At 44.6% G+C, this 25613-nt stretch overlaps 1 pseudogene; it reads right to left on the minus strand.

The window, feature by feature from the left end:
* Positions 1-4291: 4291 nt before the first annotated feature.
* On the minus strand, positions 4292-6360 carry LOC117437975 (sperm-associated antigen 4 protein-like; annotated as a pseudogene).
* Between the last annotated feature and the right edge of the window lie 19253 nt (positions 6361-25613).

Genomic DNA, 25613 nt, shown 5'->3' on the forward strand with positions numbered 1-25613 from the left:
AAAAAACCGCTACCCCAAAACTGCCAAAAACCGAACAGCCCTTTGTCCAAACCCAGAACTTCTTTAGCCAAAAATACTGAGAATTTTTGGTCTCATTTTTGCTAGAACTCAAAAAAAAAGTCTGCACTAATTTGTATTACTTGCTTTTATTTAGCTGGTTTCAATCAAAGCCCAAAATCTTCTGCACAAACCAATTCAAAGCAGCTCTCCTGTTATAGAAACTGCAGCGCATCTTCTGGTGTATTGTTCAGATTAACATGAAGGGGTCTAAACACACTGAAGGGGTGAAACTGAGCAAAGGAAACACTTGCTGCAACTCTTCAGTGCTTTAACATTTGTCCTTGACCTTTTAACACAGCAGTAAAGGAAGGAAGCAGAAGGGACAGTTTGCTATCAGTGCTGTTTTATATTGAAGCTAATTCTCCAACGTTCGTGACCAGCACCAACACTGAACTTGTCTAAGGCTTGGCGTTGCTGTGCCACAAAGCTAGATACTCAGCAGAACCAACAGCTTGCTATTCCTTCCTGCTTCACCTTTCACACCAGACTTTCTTTCCCCCGTATCTAGATTCTAGCATATACCCCAGCTTATATCTTCCCAAGCATATACACAGCTACATCTGAACCTTACAGTGGGGCAAGACTGCAGTGTACAGTAGGTCCCTTTTCCCTTCCCAAACTGTGGTTTCCATGGACAATTATTAGTCAGTATTATTTGGGCCCCAAATCACCAGGTAAGCAGCGGCAGACATCAAAGGTGCATTTCTAGATATGGGCACCAGAAAACACACCCCCAACAGTGCAGAGTCTGTGGGACTCCAGCAGTGACCATACTCCTTATTGCATCCTCCCTTGTGATTTCTCTCTTGCTCCCTTTGTTTCAGAATGACTCAAGCAACAACACTTACTCATCAGAGACAAAGCATTGCCTAGTCAAGCTGTGTGGCAGGATCTGGTCTCATACTCAGTGCTTGCACAGCAAAGCACTTGTAACACTCTGCTTTACACCAGAAGAACAGTGTTTCACTTGCAAAATTAAGAAATGCCAGATTTACCTTTGTATGAGCAACTTTCATCTTTTCTTTTCTGACTGAACCCTCTGATGCATGGAATGAAGCCAGGTTTGCCCTTGCCTGTGCAGCAGAGGAAAGATAACTTCATCTTACAAGAGATGCCGTACCAGGGAGATCAAAAGGGTCACAAAAAAACAGGTGAGAACCAGCACTGAGCAGGCAGGCTATGCCTATACCAATAAATTAAAAAGCATGAAGCACATTTCTGCCTCCCACCAGGCCAAGGGGCACTGCCTGGCTCACATACAGGCTGCTAATAGCCACTGCCTCCTTAACAGTGTACCTGTGACGATGCCATCAAGTGCTTGGCCATGGGTTTGTCCTGGGGCTTATTTGCTTTCCCACTGACCCTAAGATACAACTCTTAATTCTGCCAAATAACCCAAGAACTGTCCTGAATCCCACCAGAGTGGTGTTTCTATAGCATAGGTCATGGAAATGTTGGAACAAGTCCAGAGGAGGCCACGAGGATGATCAGGGGACTGGAGCACCTCCTGTATGAAGACAGGCTGAGAAAGTTGGGGCTGTTCAGCCTGGAGAAGAGAAGGTTGCGTGGAGACCTCATAGCAGCCTTCCAGTATCTGAAGGGGGTTACAGGGATGCTGGGGAGGGACTATTTTATTAGGGACTGTAGTGACAGGACAAGGTGTAACGGGTTTCAAACATAAACAAGGGAAGTTCAGGTTAGATATAAGGCAGACGTTCTTACAGTTAGGATGGTGAGGCACTGGAATGGGTTGCCCAAGGAAGTTGTGAATGGTCCATCCCTGGCGGTGTTCAGGGCCAGGTTGGACAGAGCCTTGGGTAACATGGTTTAGTGTGAGGTTGTCCCTGCCCATGGCAGGGGGTATGGAACTAGATGATCTTTTGGTGCTTTCCAACCCAAACCATTCTATGATTCTTTGATTTTGTGTAGCACTGAGATTTTCCTGAGCCAGGTTTTGCTTTACTTTTCCCTCTTTCAGGTAAATGTGCGTAAGTAACTTAATTTATAAAAAGGTATAAACGTAAACAGGCTTAGATCCCCATTATCCATTCGTAATTTCTTTGGTCAGGCTTGTCACACCACTGCTTAGTCTTAGAGAACATGAGTTTCTTGTGCATGCTCCTCATATTCTGGTTCTCCTCTTTGATAGGCTTCTGTCTTTGAGCAGCCAGGTGGAGTCTTGAATATCTCTTACTCACAAAGAATTTATTGAGGAACCTTGCTCTGTGTACAGTTCTTGTTATAGCACCCTGTTGTTGCTGACACCAGGCTACAGCAAAGGTGTGAAACTATTTACCATTTATTAACAGACCCCAGCAGAACTTATTTTCCTGTTTGCATACAATGTGTGTCTTGCCCTCTGACTTTCCTATTGCATCAGAGCTTGTCAGTGAAATGTGGAGCAAACTATGTGTTATAAGGTTCATGGTCCAGCCACATCACAAACACAAATGACATTCCCACACAGGCTCATGCTCTCAGAATGCAAAACTGACAATAGCAACCTGTTTTAAATCTCTAAAGTTATAAGTATTAGAGACCTTATAAGAAACCTTAAAAAAACTTAATTTTCAGCACCACAAGCAATGCTTCCTGCATGACCTCAAAGCAATAGAAATGGTAGCAGGGAGTTGCTCAGAGGTTACTCAGCAAAGGAGTATTTACAAGACTTACCTCTACTTAGCCTAAGCTACTCAGTAGCCCTTTTGATTAAGTAAAACTATTGTGTGGGACAGAGTTGCAGAGTTAAGTTAATTAAAAGCACCACCCATTCCAGCCGACTTTGACGTATTTGGTACCTCCAGCATACATGGTAAAATTGTGCGAATCCCAAGTGTGACCCAGTACATATGTCAAACCCCAAACGGGTCCTCAGTGCAAAGGTCTGTAAGTATCTTTGTGGTTTTTGTGAGACTTCACAACCTCATTATTCCAGTATAAACCTAAATGAAATGCTCTGCAAGCCAGTAGTATTAATAAAGTACCTTCAGGTCAAGTGAAAACTCTCTGTTGACCTAGCAAGATGACTATGCTGTGTATGATCGTGGATAAGTAACAGCATTGCCTCTTTGCCAGTGCCTGTCTGTACTCTGGGGCTTTGATTTATCAAGAGCAAGGGATGAAAAGTACTCTCATAGGGTCAGTCCATTACCTTCCTGGACTGGATCTCTGGGTGCTCCTGAAGCACAGCTGGGAAACAAAGAAAACTGCAAGTCCTTGCAAGAGTCCCTCCAAAGCACAGGGCTGTCACTGGCGTCTGCATGTGCTGGTGTTTCCCCAGATACAACTACTCTGTGAAATGTGGGATACAGACAAAAGCCAGAGTAGACACCACCTCCCCAAAATAAGTCAGAAAGGTAGATATATTGTCCCTGCCCATGGCAGGGGGCTTGGAACTAGATGATCGTAAGGTCCTTTCCAACCCTAACTCTTCTATGATTCTATATAGTTCAGAAGCTAGTGAGACGCCTTCTGGGGGCAACTGGGAGTAATAGGAGACCCACTGCTGATTTGCCAGCAGAGCTGGACAGGATATTTTGTCCAGAGTACCCTTGGAAAGGAGGGAGGGAAAGGCTGCCTTCTCTGGCAGCTGCTGGGGAAGAGCCCTGCCCTTACTGCAAGGCAGGATGCAGAGCCCAGAGAACAGGAAGCTGGGTGTATGGCCAGAGGGGTTGTCCTCAGTCCCTTTGAGCTGTATTCTGCTGGCCTCTCTGCTCAGCTATGCACTGCACATTGATGTGATCTGCCTGAGGAAGGGCTCCACTGTTCATCACCTTGCAGAGCCAGCAGGAGGCCAGGCAGTGCAGCATCTCTGAGTCAAGCCCCCCTCCTGCAAGAAGCAGCTCCAGTGAAGATGGGGGCACCTGTGAGCCAGGATGGCCCCAGGCCCTTTGTGCACTGCTCAGGAAAGGAGGGCAGGCAAGCCTTGCAGACAAGCCTGCTTCACTCCTTCTCAATGCAGCGGGAGAGCTTTCCCGGGGCTGTGATTCTGCTCTCCCAGTGACCCTGCGCTGCAGAAGCTGGAGCTGGACCACTGGGGCTTCTTCAAGCCCCATTCTCCTGTCCCGCCCTTTTGCAGCCCAGCCCACGAGTATCTTTTTCCTAAGGGAGAAAATGTCCCTTCCCCTCTAGTGGTGCAAGCTATGGAAGCATTGTTGGAAGAATGTTTGCAAGGAACATACTCAAGTCCAACTGCACACATCCTTGTTTTTTTATTTTTCATGAAGTAGCTCTAGGGTCTACAGTTGTTGTTGTTCCTCGCCATCTTCCCATGAACCTGTACTCGGTACACACATGTGTACTCTGGATTTCCCCAGTTGCTCTGCACCTGGAATTTGATGTAAGAAAACGGCCCGGGAAGCTCCTTCTGTAAAGAAATGAGAGGAGCCATCATTACACTGGTGGCCAGAGCCACAGCACATCACTGGGGCTTCTGACAAAGGAGGAAGCAAGGGCAACCACCATGTCCCCTTGCAAGGGCCACGGAGGAGCCCTCTGTGCTTGGAAAGGAAAGGCTTGGCCCTGAAGGCTTGCTGAGCAGAGCATTGCGAACCAGAGGAGCTCTGCTGCCTTGGCAGCCACAGGATGTGAGGGTCCCACCGAAGGCAAGATGTCTGCCATCCTCACTCCCACCATCTGCCCTATTGGGACTGTTTCCCTTCCTGGTCCCCTTCCCATTCCTGCTTTCTCTGTGCTGCCTGAAGTAAAAGGAAAGCCCTTAAGGTGGAGCAGCTGCATCCAGCAGCATAGCAAAGCCCCATTTGCTCTCCTCTTGCCATCCTCCCCACAGGAGCGAGGAGCATGGAAGACCAGGGGCTGGCTGGGGTGATACTCTGCACTCTTTCCTCCGGGGACTTGCAGACAACCCTGCCTTCTTCCCAGGCATTCTTTTGCAGACAGCTTTTGCAGTACCTGCACATGGAATGTCTGAGCGATCTCCTTGTGCACGTCGTAGGTAAATGTTCCCAAGAGAGTTTCTGCCTTTGCCTCGTCCACTCCCTCGAAGACAAGAGACAGAGGGAGTGGGTCAGGCCTCCATGAGGGCACCAGGAAAAGAGCATGCTGAGGCTGAGCCCAGGAACACTTCCCCACCTCCCTGGGCTCTAGCAGTAGTCTAGCACAGCTTAGGGTAATTCTAGGTCAGGGTGCTTTAAGCACATGCTCCAGGATGCTTGGGCCTGAAGCAGAGATAGCCCCCAGAGGCACAGAACTCCCACATACCCATAGGGGATGGGGTGCTCTGCAGCAGCCAGCCCCAGACAGATGTCTGAGAGGAGCTGCCACAAGAAGCACATTTCAGGTGTGGCTTTTCCCTTGGGCCACCCCCCCGAGAAGCACAAGGCAAAGACTTACAAAGACAGTAAACTCTCGGGGTGCACTGCTGACCTCCCCAGAGGGAGACACTGCCGCGGAGATATGCCAGACGGTGAAAAGCTGTTGTGCCAGACGTGCGCAGGCAGCCGGATGACCACATGGGCCTGAGATCCCTGGAAAGGCCAGCAGTTGCCAGGGGTAATACTGGGCTGAAATGAGAAAGACATGACCATCAGCAGGAAAGGCTGTGCACTTGGTCTGCCAACCTGAAAGCAAAGAGCTGAACCACAGGTCAAGCATTCCCTTGTCATACCTGCAAGATTGTTGATGGAGGGTTTGCAAAAAAGAAGGTGAACAGAGAACGCATCCAGGTGATCATGTCTTTCCCACCCATAACTCTTGGATGTCCTCTCTTCATCGATGGTGGCACCTGACATGAAGGTGGACAGAAGTTACTAAGGCAGCCAGAGATTAGGAGGAGCAGCAGTGCATTACCATGTATTTCTCAGGCTTGAAAGCAGAGCTTAGCAGAGCTCAGGGCAGTGCCATATATAGAGGGATGTTGGGGATACTACATACCTGTGGACTCCAGAGCCCAGTCAGGCATCAGGACATAGTTCTCAAGCACCTTCTTAACTGCCACCTCTGTCAACTGCAGAATTTCCTGGGAAAAGAGTGGGACTGATAAGATGGCAGTGAACACAAAGACACATGTGGACAGTTCTGCATGAACACCGAGTCCTGGCACAGAGCCGAGGAGCATCTCTGTGTCAGAAAGCCCTAGGCAAGAGCTGTCGGAAAAGGTGATGGACTTTGCGCTAGTGCCAAGAGGAAGCAACAGGATGGTGCCCAGAAAGACAGGCAAGGTCTGTGATCCAGCCCCAGCACCTTTACCTGCGTTTGCTCCTCTTGGACAGCATGGTCTTCGAGGACATCTCTCACAATCTGTAGTACATTCCTCCTAGCAGCATACACCTGAAACCGCTTTCTGATTGAAGTCCTGCATCTCCTGCTTCACCGAGGCCTGTGAACTGCTGGAAGCAAAGGAAAGCAGGTCTTGACAAGCAGCTGCCAGCCCCTGTGGGCAGGCTCCAAACACCATGCAGAGAAGGGTGCTATGGGCTTGGGTCACCCCACATCCCCCAGCTCTGTTCTTTCCTCCAGCTTACAGATGGCTCCCTCCCACCACCAAGAGGGAAGATCAAGATCCCTGGACACAAGGCAAGGGCAGGCAGCACGAAGCCGGCTGAACAGCTCCACAGAGTGTGTCCCTTTGGAAGAAAGCGGTCTTACCCCAGTAGTTCCTGCTCAGCTCCACGAGGCCAGGACATCTCCTGCAAAATTAACATACCCCACAGGCATGAGGATCACTGCCAGGGCTTCCCAAAGGAGACTACCCTAGGTAGAGCTGGAAGAAACATCCCGCTGCTTTGAGTCACTTTGGAGAGACCCTGACCAAAGGTTGGGTTCCCTAACCAGCCACGTTCAGCAGAGGAGCTTTTGGGTCTCCATCTGAACCCCCCAGCCTTCCAAGAGGCATGCAAGCAGCAAAGGCACCTTCTGGCAAAGTGCTGCCTTCTTCAGCCTGCCACCCTGTGGAGGTCACTGGGGAGCTACCCTGTGCTGAACCCCATCAAGCCACTAAGGAGACTGGAGGATGAGAACAGGTGCCCTCCCCCAGCACCACCCCAGTGCTGATGGGCATTTCTGACCAGGTGCCCAATGTTCTCAGGGAAGGCAGGAGGGCAGAGCCAAGGCCTTTGCAAATGCTGACTTCCCCACAGCAAGAGGCACTTTACCCCCAGCGCATCCTTGAGCCAGGTCACTGCGCCACACAAGTAGCCAAGAGCTGTAAGTCACATTGTCAAGAGATGATTATTTTCCTCAGGAGCTGGTCCCTCTTCCCAGAACTGAGAGAACCATTTTTGGTCAGGGATACTCACTCAACAGGATGGGAAGCAGCAGGGAAAAGGAGCCTCAGGCCCCTATGTTCTTCCGGTAGGTGTTTAGCTGCCTAAAAGAGAAGGAACACTGCTGTTGCCAAAGCCCAGGGTTGGGACACCTATTTGACAGGGATCCATTCAGGAGCTCTCTGGGCTACTATGTTCCATGTGTGCCCAGCACAGCTGCAAGGCTGAGGGCCCAAGACCTGCAGGTCACTGAGAAGGTCTGGGACACAAAGACCTCTGGGCCTGACACAAGGACAACAGCCTGGCCCTGCTTGGCTCTCCCCAGAGAAGGGTCAGGGCTGTGTCCCTGGAATGGGGTTGCTGTGCTGCAGAGCAGTGGTGTAGAGAGACCCCATGCTCTGGGGTTGCTGCTGCTGCCAGGAAGCCAGGCAGCACACAAGGCTTCTGGCATGATCCCTCCATGCTCTCTGGGCCCCCTTGCTCCCAGCTGCCCAACCTGTCTGCATCTCTGCAGACTCAGCAAACTCTTCACCCACAGGGAAAAGCTCTCTCTCCTCACGAGATCCAAGCACCTCTTCCCTATGCGATACTAGCCGCTGAAAGCACTGCTTCGCACTGCTGCCCACTTCTGCAGCTTGGGGCCACTGATAGAAACGCCAGCTTGATGACGTCACAAGGGAAAACTGCTGATGCCCATGACAACCTCTGGGGGACTGCCCTGGACGCCTGGGACAAACAAACCCTGTGGGCCACTGGGAGTAACTGAGCCCTGAGGCTAAGACAGACCCCTGCTGGGGGGTATCTTGGAACCCCTTAGGAGAACCCAGAACAATTCTGTGAACCACTGGGAACCCTCAAAGGCAACTGAGAACCCTTTCTGGGGCAACTGAGGCTTTTCAGAACCCATGAGGGAAACTTGGAACCCTGCTGGGGGTAACTGGGATAAACTGGGAACCCCTCAAGAGCCTTTGGGATGTTCCTGGGGGGAAATGGGAGTACCTGAGAACCCCAAAAGGCTACCAAAAACCACGTCTGGGGGTAACTGGGATAAACTGGGAACCCCTCAAGAGCCTTTGGGATGTTCCTGGGGGCAAATGGGAGTAACTGAGAACCCCAAACAGCTACCAAAAACATTTCCTGGGGGTAACTGGGATAAACTGGGAACGCCTCAAGAACCTTTGGGATGTTCCTGGGGGCAAATGGGAGTAACTGAGAACCACCAAGAAGCTACCAAAAACACATTCTGGGGGTAACTGGGAACCCCTGAGCACAAAAAGAACTGTGCTGGGGGTTAACTGGAAACCCCAAGGACAACCCCATGCCCATCAGGGAACCCCTCAAGAACCTGTAGTAGTCCCTGGACTACCACAGTAACTGGGGTAAGTGGGATGTCCAAAAGGCAGCTGAGAACCCTTATAGGGGTAACTATGAGTAACTGGGAACTCCCATGCTCTGAAGAGCCTGATCTGGGACAGTACATGAACTACATCAAGGAAAGCCCTTCTCAGCTGCTTCATAAGGGCATTATCACTGTAGAGACTCTCATGGAATCTCTGTTTTATCTGTGTTTCAGTCTGACTTTGCATGTCAGATGAAGATGTTTTTTTTTACTCCTGAAGCCATGAACTCCTGTTTTCCTCACCCACACACCTGCCTCAGTCCTGAGTCTGGATAAAACTTGCTTTGCTGCCTGACTTTTTCCAGTGCATTTGCACCTGTCTTACACAGGAGGTGTTTGTCTTGCATAGGAGGGCATACTGGTGACTGTAGTATCTGCCTGGCAGCAGGAACTCCTTTTCAGTAGCTGAAACAACGCCATAGCTGTACACCAGACTTGCCAGGAGCTGTTTCACTAGTGACTTCTGCATGGTCAAACCGAAGACCAAGGGACCTGCTTTGTACCTGAGGCTGAAAGCACATTTACTCATCACTTGAGCAGCTGCTAAGCCAGAACAAGAAGTTCTTTCCTAGCCACACAATAAATACATATTTTTTTAGCAGCAACAAAACCAGATTTCAACAAATGTCTTTTAAAAACAGATAGCATTTCACATCCCTCTTTGATATTTAGCAGAGGTAAAAACTACTGGGCTTGCAACCCTGTTAGTGTGGGGACCCTAAATGTTGTGACCACACCTGTCAATGAAGGGTTGCATAACAGTATAAAGAAAATAAATGTCATGCAGAAATATCATTAAACCAAAGGAGCCTTTTTTTTTTGGCACAGGAACATTCAGAACCGTAACAGTGCTGCAAATGAGGCTGTCCATGGAGGCCATTCATTCTAGGGTTACATTCACCACCTACCCCTTTCCTTTGAGCCATCAGAGGCCAGACATATTCACCTTCCCATCATGCTGCAAAGCCCATCTCCCCTTTTTGCTGGGTGCTAAGTGAGAATCAAGGTGTAAAGGCTGCTGCGTGGGACACTGGGACTCTTGACCTGTTGTTAGTCAGAGATGACAGAGTGTGGGAAGCAGGTCTGCTATCACAGCCCTGCACTGAAAACCAGAGGAACTGCTGCAAAGTCTGGAGTAGTCATGGAAGACTGAAACCATACTATTTGAGGACAGACTCTCACAGTGTCTCATCATGTCATCTCTTGATTCTTGAGCTATTATCTTTGAAAGCCATCTAGGTAGGCATTACCTTAGGAGTAAAATATCCCTGCAGTGATAAAAGGGGTTTCAGAATCTGTCTTAAAAGCTGGCTTTTCAGCAGTGCTTTGGGATTACAATTACCCTGAGTTTAAACAGTGGCTACAAAGAAGCAGGATGGGGTTGAAAATACAGTGCAATGCAAAACAGACATCCAGGACTAATTGCCATTGGGGTAGTACTGAAACTGGAGGTCGTATAAATACATCAGTTCAAAGTTTGCACTGTAGAGGAAGTGCCCTGCCAAGAGACCCATGGGCCTAGTGTCATGCTGGGAGGACACACAGGGTCACTCAGTGTTCAGCCAAAGATTTCTACATCGCACTCTGCTTGGCTGTCCCATGGAGGACATAGGAAAATTAGGACAACAAAGGGGGAACAGCACTTGGAGTCAACAGAGCCGTCAGGCAGGGGTGCACAGAAACTTGCTCCTTAGGCAGCTGTTATGCATGGGGAGTGCAGCTGAGGTATGTGCTGCAGAGGGAAAAAGGTGTGGAGGGCAGGGGCCACCACTCAAGGTCTCCCTCTGCCTCAAGCAAGGTGAGAAGGATGTCTGAATTAATAGAATCATAGAATAGTTAGGATTGAAAAGGATCTTAAGATCATCTAGTTCCATACCCCCTGCCATGGACAGGGACCCCTCACACTAAACCATGCCACCCAAGGCTCTGTCCAGCCTGGCCTTGAACACTGCCAAGGATGGAGCATTCACAACTTCCTTGGGCAACCCATTCCAGTACCTCACCACCCTCACAGTAAAGAATTTCTTCCTTATATCCAATCTAAGCTTCCCCTGTTTAAGTTTTAACCCATTACCCCTTGTCCTATCACTATAGTCCCTAATGAAGAGTCTTTCTCTAGCATCCTTACAGGCCCCTTTCAGATACTGGAAGGCTGCTATGAGGTCTCCACTCAGCCTTCTCTTCTCCAGCCTGAACAGCCCCAACTTTCTCAGCCTGTCTTCATATGGGAGGTGCTCCAGTCCCCTGATCATCCTTATGGCCCTCCTCTGGACTTGTTCCAACAATTCCATGTCCTTTCTATGTTGATGACACCAGAACTGCACACAATACTCCAAGTGAGGTCTCATGAGAGCAGAGTAGAGGGGCAGGATCACCTCCTTTGACCTGCTGGTCATGCTTCTTTTGATGCAGCCCAAGATACAGTTGGCTTTCTGGGCTGCGAGTGCACACTGAAGCCAGCTCATGTTAAATTTCTCATGCACATCTTACCAACATATTACCCCTGTTCATAGGTATGAGACAGAGATAAAAGCTAGGATGAGTTTAAATCATCTGGTTTGACCTCCATAATCTGGAGCATGTGATTTTACTGATGTATCCTCTACTACCTTCAGATTGTGCTGTTGAGTTAGAGTACATCTCTTAATCTGACGTTTTCACATGACGGAGAACCCACCGTGCCCCTCAAGATTCTTCCAGACCCCCATGTCTCCTCAAGGTGTTATGCAGAATCAAATCAACTGCAGACTCCTTTTGGTTAAATGTGTAGGAGGAAAGTGTAGTCACTTCGTATGAGATGTATCTTCTGCTACCTAAATATTAGAAGCACCAATTCTAAGGTAGTTTTCTACAGTCCTTCTGTAGTCAGTGAAGAAAGATGATTCATTCAGGAGACTCATCAGCTTGTTTTAGACATTTCTCTTAGAATGAGATGAGTCGTTCTCTAGAGACACCTATCTGCCCCACGGATTGCATTTCTGTTTTGGACTAGATACCTTTTTTGGTGGCTGAAACTAGGTGAGATGGCTCTCATCATCACTGGTATACAGAGCATTAGCTCTTGAATGTTCCTTGTCTAGTTTCATCATCCTTTTGAAATGTGTGTACCAAAACTGAATAGAATTTGTAACCATCTTTCTAGCACTAGAAAACCTCCTAATACTGCTTCCCTACTTGTGCATAACCTTCCCCAGCTTATACATCCAGAGACAGAAGTAGATCCCTTAGCCACCACATTATGTGAAAAGCTCATGTTCAGTTAAATACTGGCTAAAATTGCCAGGTCTGTGTTCAAGTCATTAGTCTCACAAGATGTTGATGTGTTATATATTCTCCATTTATACTGAGACCATAGTGGGCAAAAATAAAAAAGCTGCATTTTTGAAGGAGGAGAGGGAGCGAAAAAGTAGTAGAGTGTGATCTTTAAGTGAAATTAATGTAATTTACCTTCACCTTCCATATGAAACACACCATACATTTTATGGATTTCTCTGTCTAATTCAAAATATGCTACACTCAACACAGTTTAGAATATGATTTAGAAATATGTCTGATGTAACAGTTCCTACTGTTCTTGAACAAGGAATATGTGAGGAACAGAAGTTTACTTATTCCCACTCTCATGGACTAAATCACTGGCCTGGTGAATTGAACCAGCATCAGACTTAGAGCTCAGCCACACTTGTTTTTTAATGTGTTATCTTTGCTATTGAGGAAAACTTGAGATTTTTTTGTCCAAGTTGTATTCAAGTGCAAAACCAGCAGTATGAGATAGCAGAGGCATGAATGCCCAAGCAGATATGCTTTGGTTTAACTAAGAAAAGAGTACCGTTCTGCCATTTCTGTCACTTGAAATCATTTCTTCTTCCAGGTGGGCTGAGATTTATAGCATGAGAATGAATTACTCAATAGTAATTCCTCTAATGTGGAGGCTAATTCACTTTATTATTGTAAATACTGTCCCAAAACACGTCTGTGATACTAAAATCTCATTTCATTTTTACTTTGAAAGGACATCTAGATATTCTTTGCAGTAGCTTGACTGCCTATGTGAAATCTGTGAAGTTGGCACATCCATTTTCATCTTGAAGCCAATGTTGTCTAAAACTTAATCACTTAGAGACAAAAAGCACTTATTCTGGCCTGTTCATAAATGTTTTATTACATAGAAATGGTTCCAGTTGTCAAGTCCTAATCACCAGAGTGATAGAAAATAAAAAAAAATCTGTGGCCTTTTTTGCAAGTGTCTCTAGGTCCTGCTGTCTGACCCTTCTGAGCTGTGAAATTAGCTTTAGCATGCGTACTTTTGCTTCTGATTTTTTTAGCTGCTAGCCCCAGGAAGAACAGAGCCAGTATTTTAGATTGAGAACACTGGGCTCTTTCTTCCACATCTGTTTTTTGCTACTGTCAGATGTCAGCCCTTGCAGCTGAAGTCACCTGGTTAATCATTCCTGCCCAGCCAGATGCTCCCAGCTCCGACTGACTTGTTTGGGTGCAGGACGTATAGGAAAAAAAACCAATTGGCTGAAATGCCTCTGATGTATATTAGAGAAGTGATCAAGGCAGAAGCTGCTATTTCTGGAAGTCCATTGCTATGTTTGGTTTTCAGTAAGTTGTTTCCCCTAGGTTAGCATTCTTAAGTGCCATACCCATATCCCGTGGTTTGGTTTTAAACTGCTGGCGTAGGATAGGCCACTGAGGTTTATGGATCAACATCTACAGCATGACCCTGAGGTGCTGACTAGGCCAGAGAGTACCAGCGTTGGTTTTTCAAATGGATGGGTAGCTGGGGCTTAGGTAAAAACCTTCTGTCTTTCACCCCTCTCAAACTTCTGTCCCTCCACCCAGGGAAAAGACCTGCAGGGGGTTTTGCACTCCCTCAGCTGTAGGAATGTCTTATACAATAGAGATCTGGTCAAGAGAAGTAAGGATTCAGCTGACTGAAAGACTGGGGCAGTTTCCAATTATGAACTCATTCTACCCAGATAAAATCTTATTGCAAAACTACTTGCAGCTGCTTTCTGAGGCTGGTCATTCTTGGACTTTGTCTGCGAATAGCCTTTTCCTTATGTTAGCCCTAATTAGCAAATTGCTGTTAAGAATGGACATATGCAGTGCTAGCACCATTGACATCTATGTCCAGTCCTGAACTCCCAGCACGTTTGCCAGGACATTTTCTAAAGTCCTATCACACACTCAGATCTGGTCCTTGCTCTCCTCAGCTGCCTGGGAAGCCTGGCACAGATCCTCACTTTGGTGCCTGGGTAAGCCACCCACAACCACAGGAGGCTGAGTGGGGTGTATTTGGGCTCTGTAGCTCATGGGTACATAATATGGAAATACTGTGGGGTTTTACAGTACAGTCACTTAATTTTTCCTGCAGCTGCTCCTCAAAGTCAAGCCCCAGGCAAGTGTTTGAAATCCTCTTCTCGGCCTGTGTGTAAAAAACCAAAGTCCAACCAGCACATGGGATTTGTGTTGGCCACAGTTAGCAGTCAGTAAGTGCAGGGAACCTGAGCATGTGGGTGCCAGGACCATACAGTGCACTTCTTGTGCAGAAATGGTCTGCCTCGTAGTACTTTTTCTATTTTCTTATCTTAGAATATCCTTCAGAGAAGGTAGCAATGGAAGAGACAAAGTGCCTGGAGCAATCTGCAGCACAGAGAGTCTTGATTTCTTTTGGCTTCATATACAAAGTAAAAAGCTGGCATTAACCAGGATCCAAGTGAATTGCCCTCTGTGGAGGGGATGTTAACCCCATTGCCTCCTGCCCCAGTAGTTGGGCAAGGAGGATGAAGTCCAGCACCCTTACACAGTGCCTTACTGGACTCTCCCTCATGCCCTATGACCCCAAGCTCCCAGCACAGGTGGTTGGGGGACACCTGGATCTGCCACCCACCCTGTGGGGCAAGACCACCCACAATAAGAGCCTGGGAAAGTAGACAGAACAATTACTCATGGCCTGTATAGTGACTAGGTATGTGGAGGACCTTGTAATCCTTTTCTGCTATGCTGTCATACTCTACTGCCCAGAACTCTCTTGCACCATAGCAGCATCTTCTTTACCTCCTTATTCCTGAAAAGTCTTGTAGACATCACCTTCTCAGAGTTTCCTCAGGAGGCTGTTGTGGTTTAAAACCAAGCCTCACAGCTCGTTCACTCACTCCCCCCTTTCTCCCCCAACTCCCAGAGAGCTGGGGAGGAGAATCCAAAGAATGTAGCTCCCATGGGTTGAGATAAGAACAGTTTAATAACTAAGGTATAACACAAATCACTACTGCTACTACCAATAATAATAATAATAATAAAGATAAAGGAAATAACAAGTGAAGAGAATGCAACACCTCACCAGCTGCCAACCCATAACTCACCCCACCCTGCTCGACCGAGCATCGACTGATACCTCCTCCAACCCCCAGCCGATATCTTCTCCAACCCCCCAAGAGTCCTAGCCCTTCCAGGTCACTGTCGGTTACCTCCTGGGCATGACATGCTATGGTATGGAATACCTCTTTGGCTAGTTTGGGTCAGGTACCCTGTCTCTGCTTCCTCCCAGCCTCCCCTCCTCCCTGGCAGAGCATGAGACCCAGAAAGTCCTTGGCCAGAGTAAACATTTGAGCAGTAACTACAAACAGAGGTGCTATCAGCACTGTTCCCAGCCTGAAAGTCAAAACACAGCGCTGCACCAGCTACCAAGAAGAAGAAAACATGACTGCTACTGCTGAACCCAGGACACCATCATAGAAGAGGGGATCCAGGAGTGGAGGTAAAGAGAGAGGAAGGACATAAGGATGCAGAAAATAAGAACCTTGACAGTTAAGAGAAAGGTGGGCATTAGTTATATGGGATCACAGATCAGTAGAGATATTCTTGGTCTCTGAGCTCAGAGGTACCCAGCTTGGCTGCCATGTTCCCCAGCATCAGAACTGGGCTGTGCTCCTTTCCTGGTAATATCCCTTCCCATGTGTCAGCACATCACGGCATGCTGGCAGGGAAAAGCAGCCTGAGCACTCTGTATGAAATGTCAGCATAGATATTCAGAGGACTAGCCTGTCACTGACTTGGGTTTTACCTTGCTCTGACTTACAGGAAACCTAGGCTATATTTTGTGTCTGAGATCATAATTTTGTTATTCCTTTTGTGGTTTATTGAGAAAAAAGGTTGTAAGGCATAATTTGTCTATGCTAATGAATATCACATATTTTGCACTCTATAAATGCATATTGTCTTATACTGACTATGAAGAAAGCCTGTTTTGTTTTAGCTAGCTACAACTGGTGAGTCCTACTTTGTTAGGTTACTGATTTCCTCTGCAAATGTTTCTGAAGTGTTTTGACTGTCTAGGCTATGCTTTGTGATGGAGCTGAGAGACTCTGAGGTGCAAATTTGCAGTTCTCATGGAAAACTCTCCAGGTAAGACACAAATGCCCATTTACATCTAGGAGATAAACATTTAGCTCAAAAGTTTATCTGTGGTCTGGCAGTGCTTTAAAAGTTCACTCTCTTTTTCCAAGAATCTGATATTGGCCTCTTACAATCAACCCCAGCTGCTCAGAAGAGGCCCTTTAAAAACACCTTCACAGTTCTGGACCAAAGGTACATTTCTGGCTTGTGAAAGGGGCCAAGAACTACAATGCAGAAACACTGTACTGTGGCATTACAGAGCTAAGAACTGGTAGCCAACTGGCAACATAAATAGCTCTTCAAGCCTAGCTCATGAGTGTACAAATTAATTAACTCCTGGAGGAAGGGGGAATCATGCTGGGGAACATACTAGTTGGAGGAAACAGAGACCTCATTAGACAGAGCAGATGTCAGTGGTCTCTGGAGTGCCAATAGGGATTAACCAAGCAGCAGCTTATGTCTTCTCAGTTACTTCTGCAACCTGGATAGGATATTATGCATGTGGAAGGAGCTTGGTGTGTATGGAGACTTGACTTTTGTTTCTGGGGAGATGATAGCAGAGATAGGAAGTGGAGCTGAATCCAACAGAACCAAGGAATTATGCTGCTAAAGACATTTAAAGACAAAAGGGCAGAGCAGAAAACTCATGGGTTATCCAGAGAGGCAGAAAAAGACAGATTCTTTAGCATCATCTCATCACACATCACTGATCACCCATTTCTGAAAACTGAGGGGTAAAAAATAGGTTAATTCTGTAAAAGCTATCAGGAAAATCAAGAGCTGTTTTAGGAGAGACCATTACTTCTCACAAGGAGAGAGTTAAAGATGTGGAAACTTGTACAAGGGAGGAAGGCGAAAATGAATGTATAACAGTGCACCTTTGGGATGGTATACATCCAGACAGCTTTCATTATGTAGGGAAAAGGTAAGGTTTCAGATGAGGGAAATGTGCTAGGTAGTCAGCACAACAGAGTAATTACAGACTGGACAGCAGGGATATAAGAGGAGAAGAGTGCAAGAGAGCTTTGGGATGTCCAGATAGTTCTAATTGTTGACATTTAACTCTCAGAGAAGGTGAAGTCTTTTTATTACTTGGACACAAGGCTTGCACTGAGATTTTGGAAGCTGTGTGAACTGCAGATGGAACACATGGCAAGCTGCTATGGACACACACAACAAATCTATCTGAAAGCTTCTTGATGCAGATTCTCTAATTTATGCTACTCTTTAATAGTTGTGCATGTAAGCTGCCTTTCCTCATCTGCCAAGTCCACACCATCCACTTAAATGTCTGTGTATAATTGCTCTTGGATTTGTTGAGTTGAAATCAGGATAAGTAGCCTTGTTTCAGAGAAAAGTTGCAGTCTTGCTCTTAGGCTGCTTATGACCTGGGTCATTTGGCACTGCAGGAAACAGGACTTCTCATGTATTGCATCTGAAGTGTATGTTGAGTTTCTTAACTGAGACTGAGAGGTTTTGTAGATGAAGAGGGGCATCATCTGGGTACACACTGTGGGTATGTGTGCAAGTGCGTGTTTCTGCATTTGCAAGCACGTGTACACAAGATGCCTTATGTAATTCTTCCCAGAACTCCACCACTCATCTGCTCCGCGCAGACGTGTCTGCACAGAGGCCTTTTATTGTGCTTTATAAATATGCGCCCTTGTTGTCTTATCCCTGTTGGTTCAGTTTCCAAGAACAGAACGGATAACAAACCTTCTATTCTCTCTCTTTCTGCTTTTCCCTTCTTGGATCTTTTGAGGTTTTTCTCCCCCTTCACTTTTCCAAAGAATCTAAAGCATTTTTGTGGTTCTGCTGTAATGATACCATGTCTAAAGCAGAGTGCCTGGCAGACCACAGCATATAATATACATACAATGGGTGCATTTGCTGTAATCACAAAAACTTTAATGACATTTAACTAAATTAAAGCCATTTTTCCCCAGTTGATGTTTTGTGTCAGCAACTTCTTCAGCTGAAATATCTTCAATATGGCCAAGCCAAGAGCTATCCCAATGCTACCTGCTATGTCATGACCTACCCACAATCTTCCTGCTGCCCCTACAACAATTTGATGACCGACAAGTTAATTGCTTTTCCAAAATAAATGTAGAAAGAACATCAATTTAGGCTTCTATATTTTTTCCATACAATCAATATTCTTACCTGAGAAATAGATCCTATGCTTGAAAAACATAATGACATTAGAAGTTTCTATTAAGTAACTAGTCTTTGCTTTTGATTATGTCTTTTCTCCTCCCTCAATGAGGAGAGTTTAATTTAAATATGTAATTTTGTGGGTTTTTTCCCTTATAGTGCCAAGAATTATAGAAAAATTGATAGATGAATACATGACACCTAGGAAAGACAGAAAGTTTGGCTTAGTGACAATGGCAGAAGGCAAAGGAAAGACAAGGGACAGTCCTGCCTAATTTTCAGAAACAGGGTAAGCTCAAGGTGGGCAGCCTTTCTCAGATGAGTTTTGGATGCTTGAGGAAAAGGTGATTAGAGGCAGTGCCTCAGATACCCAGGAGCTGGCCTTAATCAGGTGGGAAGTCCCGTTTTCCTTAAATAAGTCCTCATTTTGCCAAATTGGCACAGTGACTATAGGGTCCATGAACTTACATCTCTGGCGCCTGTTTGTGGCTGAGCCCTGCACCAAGCCCTGTTCTGGTGTCTGCAGCCCTGTGAGGCCCTGGTCTCCAAACAACTTCTGGTTCTCTGGGATGAGAGCAGTGAAGGATGGACAACTGAGCCACAGTCTTTTTCCAGGACACTCTGCAATATATTTGGACCCTGCAAAGATACGTAATCTAGTTCACAGATCCTCAAAGCCTAGATGTGTTATTTCAGTTCTCCATCAGGCTGGTATCTTAAAACGGCTGCAGAAAGCAGGTGTCTGATGACTCAAGAATTTTCTTGCACAGAAGGAACTGAAATCCAGCTCTTGTGTATCCCAAGGTAGTGCCTTAACAACAGTAGGTTACTTTTGCTTTCTCTTTTTGCTAAACAGGTTATAACATGCCCTTTGTTGTCCACAAAACTGTATGCATCTGTGTCTAGATAGTCCTCCCATTTTGTCAATGTTTTACCTTGTAACCTTTACAGGTTCTACCTTTCATAGAATCGTAGAAGTTCTTTATCCACAGGTTCCTCTTGATCAGGCGGTCTGTAACAGATCCCTTTACAGAAAATCTTAGAGTAATTGTATGACATACAAATCCCCTTGTTAGAGAGGGGGAAAGATGTGGAGTTGAAAAAAAAAAGGAGAGAAAGCTATGAGGCAATGATTATCTAAGTGTCTCATTTTGGTTTTGATATGATGGTGCATATGTGCTATCATCTAAATTACAATTTATTCATGCATTACAGTTGAATGATATTAATCAGAAAGTGGCATATTGTTAAGCAGAGCCTACTAATACAGCTTTATAGACTTTTTTTCCTTTGAGCTGTTTAAGTGCTCTTGTGTAAGTCTTGCAGAGGAGTTCTCTTTTCTCTTTGTATTTCAGATACATTTAATAAAGAGAAAAATAACTCTCCTTTGTGTTTCACTGGATGAAAATGAACTCCGTAGTTCTAAGATATCTAAAAAATTGTCAAACTTAAGGACTCAAAGAAACTGAATGGAAATGGTAGGACAAATTTAATTTTAAGCTGGTTGAAAACAGAACTCTTTAAGAAGTTGAGAGAATTTTGTAACATCAGGAAACCTGCATATTGCAAACAAATACAGAAATACTACCATGTCCTCTTACAGTTTATTTCTGTATGAAAAGCTTCATAGTTAACAGATAAACCCAAGTACTGAAAAGTAGGAACATACATATTTATATATATATTTCAAATAACATCTTATATAGCATTTTGTTTGACTAAACTTTAAAGATATTTGGAGGAGATCCCTCAAAGGTTTTAAGGACTGTATTGGTTTGTGGTTAACCTATCAGAATGTTAGATATCCATTCAGTAACATGTCTTTGGTGAAGTTTGTAGGCTACCACTGTATAAGATAACAAAGAAGAGGCAACACTGGTTGGAGAGTGTCCAGGTAGTTATCAGTCAGAAAGAGATGTGTCATGTGCTGGAGGCAGATGTGTAACTTCTGACATTCCAAAGTCAGCTTCTCCTGGTCCAGAGCCCTTGCCTTCTGGAAGAGATGCTGTAGCCACAGACTGAGCAAGTTCTTCTATTACTGTGCAAGAGTCCCTGCACAGGTCTGCCAAGGAGTTCTCCTGAAGCCAGTATCAACTTTCTTTTATTATTTTACTTTTTGAAGGAAATATGTTTTATCAGATGAAATAGTGTTTTGAGGTCTTTCATTTGGAACTGGGAAGATAAGAAAGGATACTGGAATGAAATCATACACTACCAGCAGCTGAACAAAGCTTTCCATATTAAATAACAAGCTTTAGCATTGAAGGCCTTCTACATCTATTTATTTATTTCATTATTGCAAAAAAGGCTTTCTGATTCACATAATTTTACAGAACAGAAGCACACTGTGGAACAATGAGAACATTTCAAGACAATTTTTTGCTTGGTGCCTGAACCATATATTTTGTATATAGCATGCTGAATTGAAACCATAGGTAGAGAAGTAATGCACAGCGCTTGGGAGTGACTACTTCCACAATGACAACAAAACAAAATTAACCACCCAGTAACACAAGGTTTGTCAATTTGTTTATCAGAAGAGTCGACCTGAGATTGTGGAAAGGCCTTCTTGTGCAGCAGCAAATTAGAAATAGCCTCAGAGTTCGTATCTACACTGTTAAAGGAAAGAGAATCAGGGACTGATCATGGCCCGAAAGCCAAATGTTACATGCTGATCTACATCCACATTAGCCAGGGTCAGCCCTCTACATGGCAGATGTGTCTTGAGGATAACTAGGTGAAGCCCTCCAAAGCAAAGCCAGAAATGAGCTAGCAGTTGAACAGTATGACCAATAACGCTTTTTAAATTTAGATTATAGATGCATCCATAAAATAACAGGCCTTTTTTTTTATTTAGTGTTGAACACAGAGGCAGCACCACAAACAGCCTCAAGTAAATCACCTCAAACCTCAGAGTTGAAAATTTCCAAATGTATCTGGCAGATCACTTTCCTTCCAGTCTGGATTCAGTAACTCAATCCTTGAGTCATTAATGCACCACAAACACAGTAAAATAAACTTCTCTGTACCCAGGTTACATTCCTCTTAACAGAGCAGCCTATCTTTCATCTGTGGATGAAGTTCTTCATTGTGTGTGAGCTCTGTCAGAGTTCTTCATGTATTTGTGTTCCCCTCATTAGTAAGGTATCACACAAGCCTCAGAGAAGGCTGATCCTATAGCTGAATAACCTGCCCATGGTGACATTGTGCAAAGAGTGCTGGCTCCTTCTCTAAAAGCCTGTGCCAAAGGACATCTTGATCTTCATATACCCATTGTCTTATTCAATATAGAACAATGTCTTTATAACATACAGTGTTACAATAGTTAATTAGAGTTTATGGCATTTTCATGAAACACAAGAAATTATGATAAATATGTGAATAATGGCTGGGGAATGGATCAGCTATTTTATCATAAATGAATTTCAATGAAATGTAATTTTCTGGTTTAGGAGGATTCCTGCACCTGGTAATATACTTCTTAAACATTAATTAAAAGGTTAATATGTTGTAGAAATTGCTTTTCTCTGAAGCCACCTGAAATCAATTTGAACCCAATTACAAGCAGTTATCTATTGTTTATGTGGTTAAAGATTAGAGAATATATTTCTGCTTATCAGGAGCCATCAGAGCAGGTTTTGAATGTCATGATCAGAGGTGATTCTGAATATTTGAATGCACTTTAATGAGCACAGAAAAACCATTAGAAAATGTAATCAGTCATATTTGATGGCTTGACCTTGGGTTTTTGATAACAAGGGGTCTAATCATTTCTGTCTTAACTGCCAACAGGATTTGCTCTTGAAATCAATTGACCATTGCTTGCTCACTGAGAGGGTAATCTTCCTTGGGAAAAGCAGTATAATTCACAAAAATCCAATGAGTTATGTAAGTAGGTTCAGAATGCTATCTCTTACAGACTCACAAAATATGAGATGCAGTTGAAAAGTGATCAAAGGATAATACCCTTCAAAGAAGTTGGGAGACAGGTGGCACTTAGTAATTCCAGCAAAGTTCTGTTCTGTATATACTCAACTGCACTAAACACTGAGATGCAAACCACTCTGCAGCAGCAAGAGTCTATATGTTGACTTATTTCATGGAAAAATGTTTGAGGTTGATAAAATGTGGCTCATGCATAATATGCATCCCATTTGCATCCCATGGTGACTGGAACTTGCTCTTCCTGCTGTATGGGAAGACGTGCACTTTCACTGTCAACATATCTGGGTACAGGAGCCAGTAGAAGAAGAAAAGAAGTGAGGTCTTAATACCTTTTCTCACAAAGGATAGGTAGATATTTGTGCTTCTTGTATAAAAGTTATGTCCATATTCCTCATCACAGGTTTTGTTCCAGATCAAGTAGATGGTGAAGCCACTGCATGCACTTGTTTAAGCACAGAACTTATCACAAGTGACTTTGAATGTTGGGAAATATAGGCACCTCTTCCATCATTGCTGGGAGGGAAGAGGAAGGGGAAGGGCAGAGAACTGGAGATTTGCAACTCCAGAGAGCACTTCCATTATCCGAAGGTAGGTATTAAAGATAACTGGAATCAATTTCCTTCTGGAGGGACTGAATTTCCTCTTCATTAACTACAAAAGGAATCTAGAGGAAAGAGCTTAGGATATGGCTGACTGTGGGTGATATTTATGGGACTTAAATTCATACAGCAAATTTCAGCCTTTCTCTGTTCAATTTAGGATGAGAATTTTCAAGACTCCAGTAAACTATTGTCATATATGTATGTAGGCATATATACATAAGCAGAAGATGATCTCAGGTATTTCCAGCAAACATTCCTGTGGGAATTAAAGGATCTCAGGATAAATAGCTGCCCACTCAGAGTGAACAATGACATTTCAGTATGTCATGAGCCGCAACATAATCAAACACACATATTAGAACTTTTTTAATGGTCTGGTGTATTCAGTGGTAAAAGATGCAGACATGCCATGACTGCTAAAACACATTTTTGTCACATTTCTGAGGAGGTGAAGAGGATTTAAAATTTAAAATCTATTTTTAAAGTCTTCCCATGCAGTCTTAAAAGTCCTTCTCCCAAATATCCAAACACATAGAAAGGCAGTTCTCTTTAAAAGACTCATATTTCTTGACTATATTTCTTGGCTATGTTTCTTGATTCCAGCAGTGAATCCTGTGCCATTTGATAACATTTGTAAAATCCAACTAAATTCTTAACTGGAGAAATTATGGCTGACAGCTTCAAACTGAGTGAAATCCTGCAAAAATCATACTCAGCTTGTTAATGGTAAAATTTTCCATTCTGTAACCCAAAATGTTGAGTTACCATTAAATCAGGCTGTGCAAAGTTTCCAATTAAATAGTAGAAGGCTGGAGTTGAACGGAATAATTTCCTTTTTTTAAAAAAAACTTGAGAATGTTCTTTCAAATGAGCAGTCTGACAGACAACTTCAATGAGTATATCTCAACACCAAAAATAAGTTCAGATTGTACTTTGTTCAAGCTGGGGAAACACCAACAGTACTACAAGAAGGAAGAAAAAAATATCCCAGCATTCATTTCTCACAGTGTTTCCAGTTCAAAGTGTCTGAACTCTTTGCAATGCTTTTGTGGAACAGGATTGGAATTCAGTACAACTCTCTGTAGGTGTAAAATGTTAGCTGTGCAGCTCTGTTACGTTGTTGTGATTACCGAACACATTGTCTTTCATATATTTGTATGCTATAATGATGATCAAAATATAAACAAATGAATGGATTTGATAGCCTTTTGTTTCATATTCAATGAACAGCTTAAATAATACAGTAGGGGGTTATTGGTCTGTGGTTGTAACTGGGGATAAGAAAAAACAGAAAGGAATTTAAACTTGTAGCCTAAAATTCAGCACATCCAAACAAGGTTTCAGTACCTTTCTGCCACCCAATAAAAATCCCAAGGTCTAGATGGACCCTGGATGGGGAGCCTAAAGGTGCCTGGCACTGGTACAGTAACCACTTTCCCTGGTGACTGTTTTGGGGCAGTTTGCAGTAGCACAGTGTCACAATAGGATGGTGTTAGGTAAAATTCTCAGGAGGTTGCTCGGGCCTGCCAGATAATTGCACTACAAAAACTACAGCAGAAACCCACCCTCTGGGAGGTGTCTGTTCCTGGAGCCACAGTGGAGGTATGTCCCTGGCTGTGGTCCCCAGGGACTGGATGGGACTGGTCACTCTGGCTGTTCAGGTTTTTTGGTGAGAAAAGCATCCCTTTTTGATTAAAACTTCAGCGAATTATATAAAGAATAAAAATGAAATCTAGAGAGAAGTTACCTGCTGTCTTTGTCAACGTAATAACACACCCATCTGTCAACATCTACCACATTTTAGGCAGCAGGCTGTCATACACAATTGCCAGTTTCAGTTCCACTAATGCCTTTGGTTTAGTATAAATGAAGCTGGTAATATCTTGAGTGTTGGCATCTTGATATCAATGCTCAACAACCTTCACAGTGCCCGCTATAATGCACATTTTTATTTGATTTTGTAACATTGTTGAGCTTTTACAGCTTAAGCTGATGTTTTCCATGACAAGTGTCCAAGATACTACCAGACTGTTCCAAACACTTCTGAGAGTTTAAGGGAAAACTCTGTATTACATCTTGATTAACTTCTTCTTTCTGAGGTACTTGCATTCCCCTGGGAGAAGGGGAAAAAGGCTTGAAATCTGGCAGGAGGAGGCCTCTGAAGCAGGAATATACTGTTTGCTGTGACCAGGAAAATCTGCCCAAATTTGAGCAAGTTATAAACCTTTGAAAAATGGTTTGTAGACAGCTGGAAGCAGGGGCTGAGTACACATATCCCTGTAATCATGGGCACAGGATATGCTGGGGTCACCATGAGTCTCTCAGGGTGTTTCCTTCTTTCAGTACTCACTGTGCTCCTCTCCATTTGCTGGTGTTTAGGCTTTGAAGAAGAGATATGTTTAGATGGGAAAGACAAAGAGATCTGAGGTGGACAATGGAGAAAACAAGTTGACAAGGGGCTGAGAGGAATCAGCAAGGAGGAGAAGACAAGTCTGGGACAGTGGTAGGCTGAAGAGGATGGGAAAGAATGAAACAAACCTGGACAAACTGAGGCAGAAGGCTACTGTTCTGGAGCAGGCTCTGCTGCAGTGTTGGGAAGAGAGCCCCAAACTCTTGGTACTAGCATCCTTCTGCTGTGAGCTATGGTGTGCAAAACACGCTGGACAGACATCATCTGTCCAGCAGCATGAGCTCCTGGAGGATGCAACAACCTGCTGTGGCTTTCTACTGGCCCTCACAGCAGGGAGCAAGGACAAGAGAGCAAGAAGTCCCACCCATTCTGGCCAACATGGGCAGACAGTACTCTAGGATGCCATCTGCATT

The sequence above is a fragment of the Melopsittacus undulatus genome, chromosome 2 (assembly GCF_012275295.1).
Source record: "Melopsittacus undulatus isolate bMelUnd1 chromosome 2, bMelUnd1.mat.Z, whole genome shotgun sequence".
Taxonomy (NCBI): domain Eukaryota; kingdom Metazoa; phylum Chordata; class Aves; order Psittaciformes; family Psittaculidae; genus Melopsittacus; species Melopsittacus undulatus.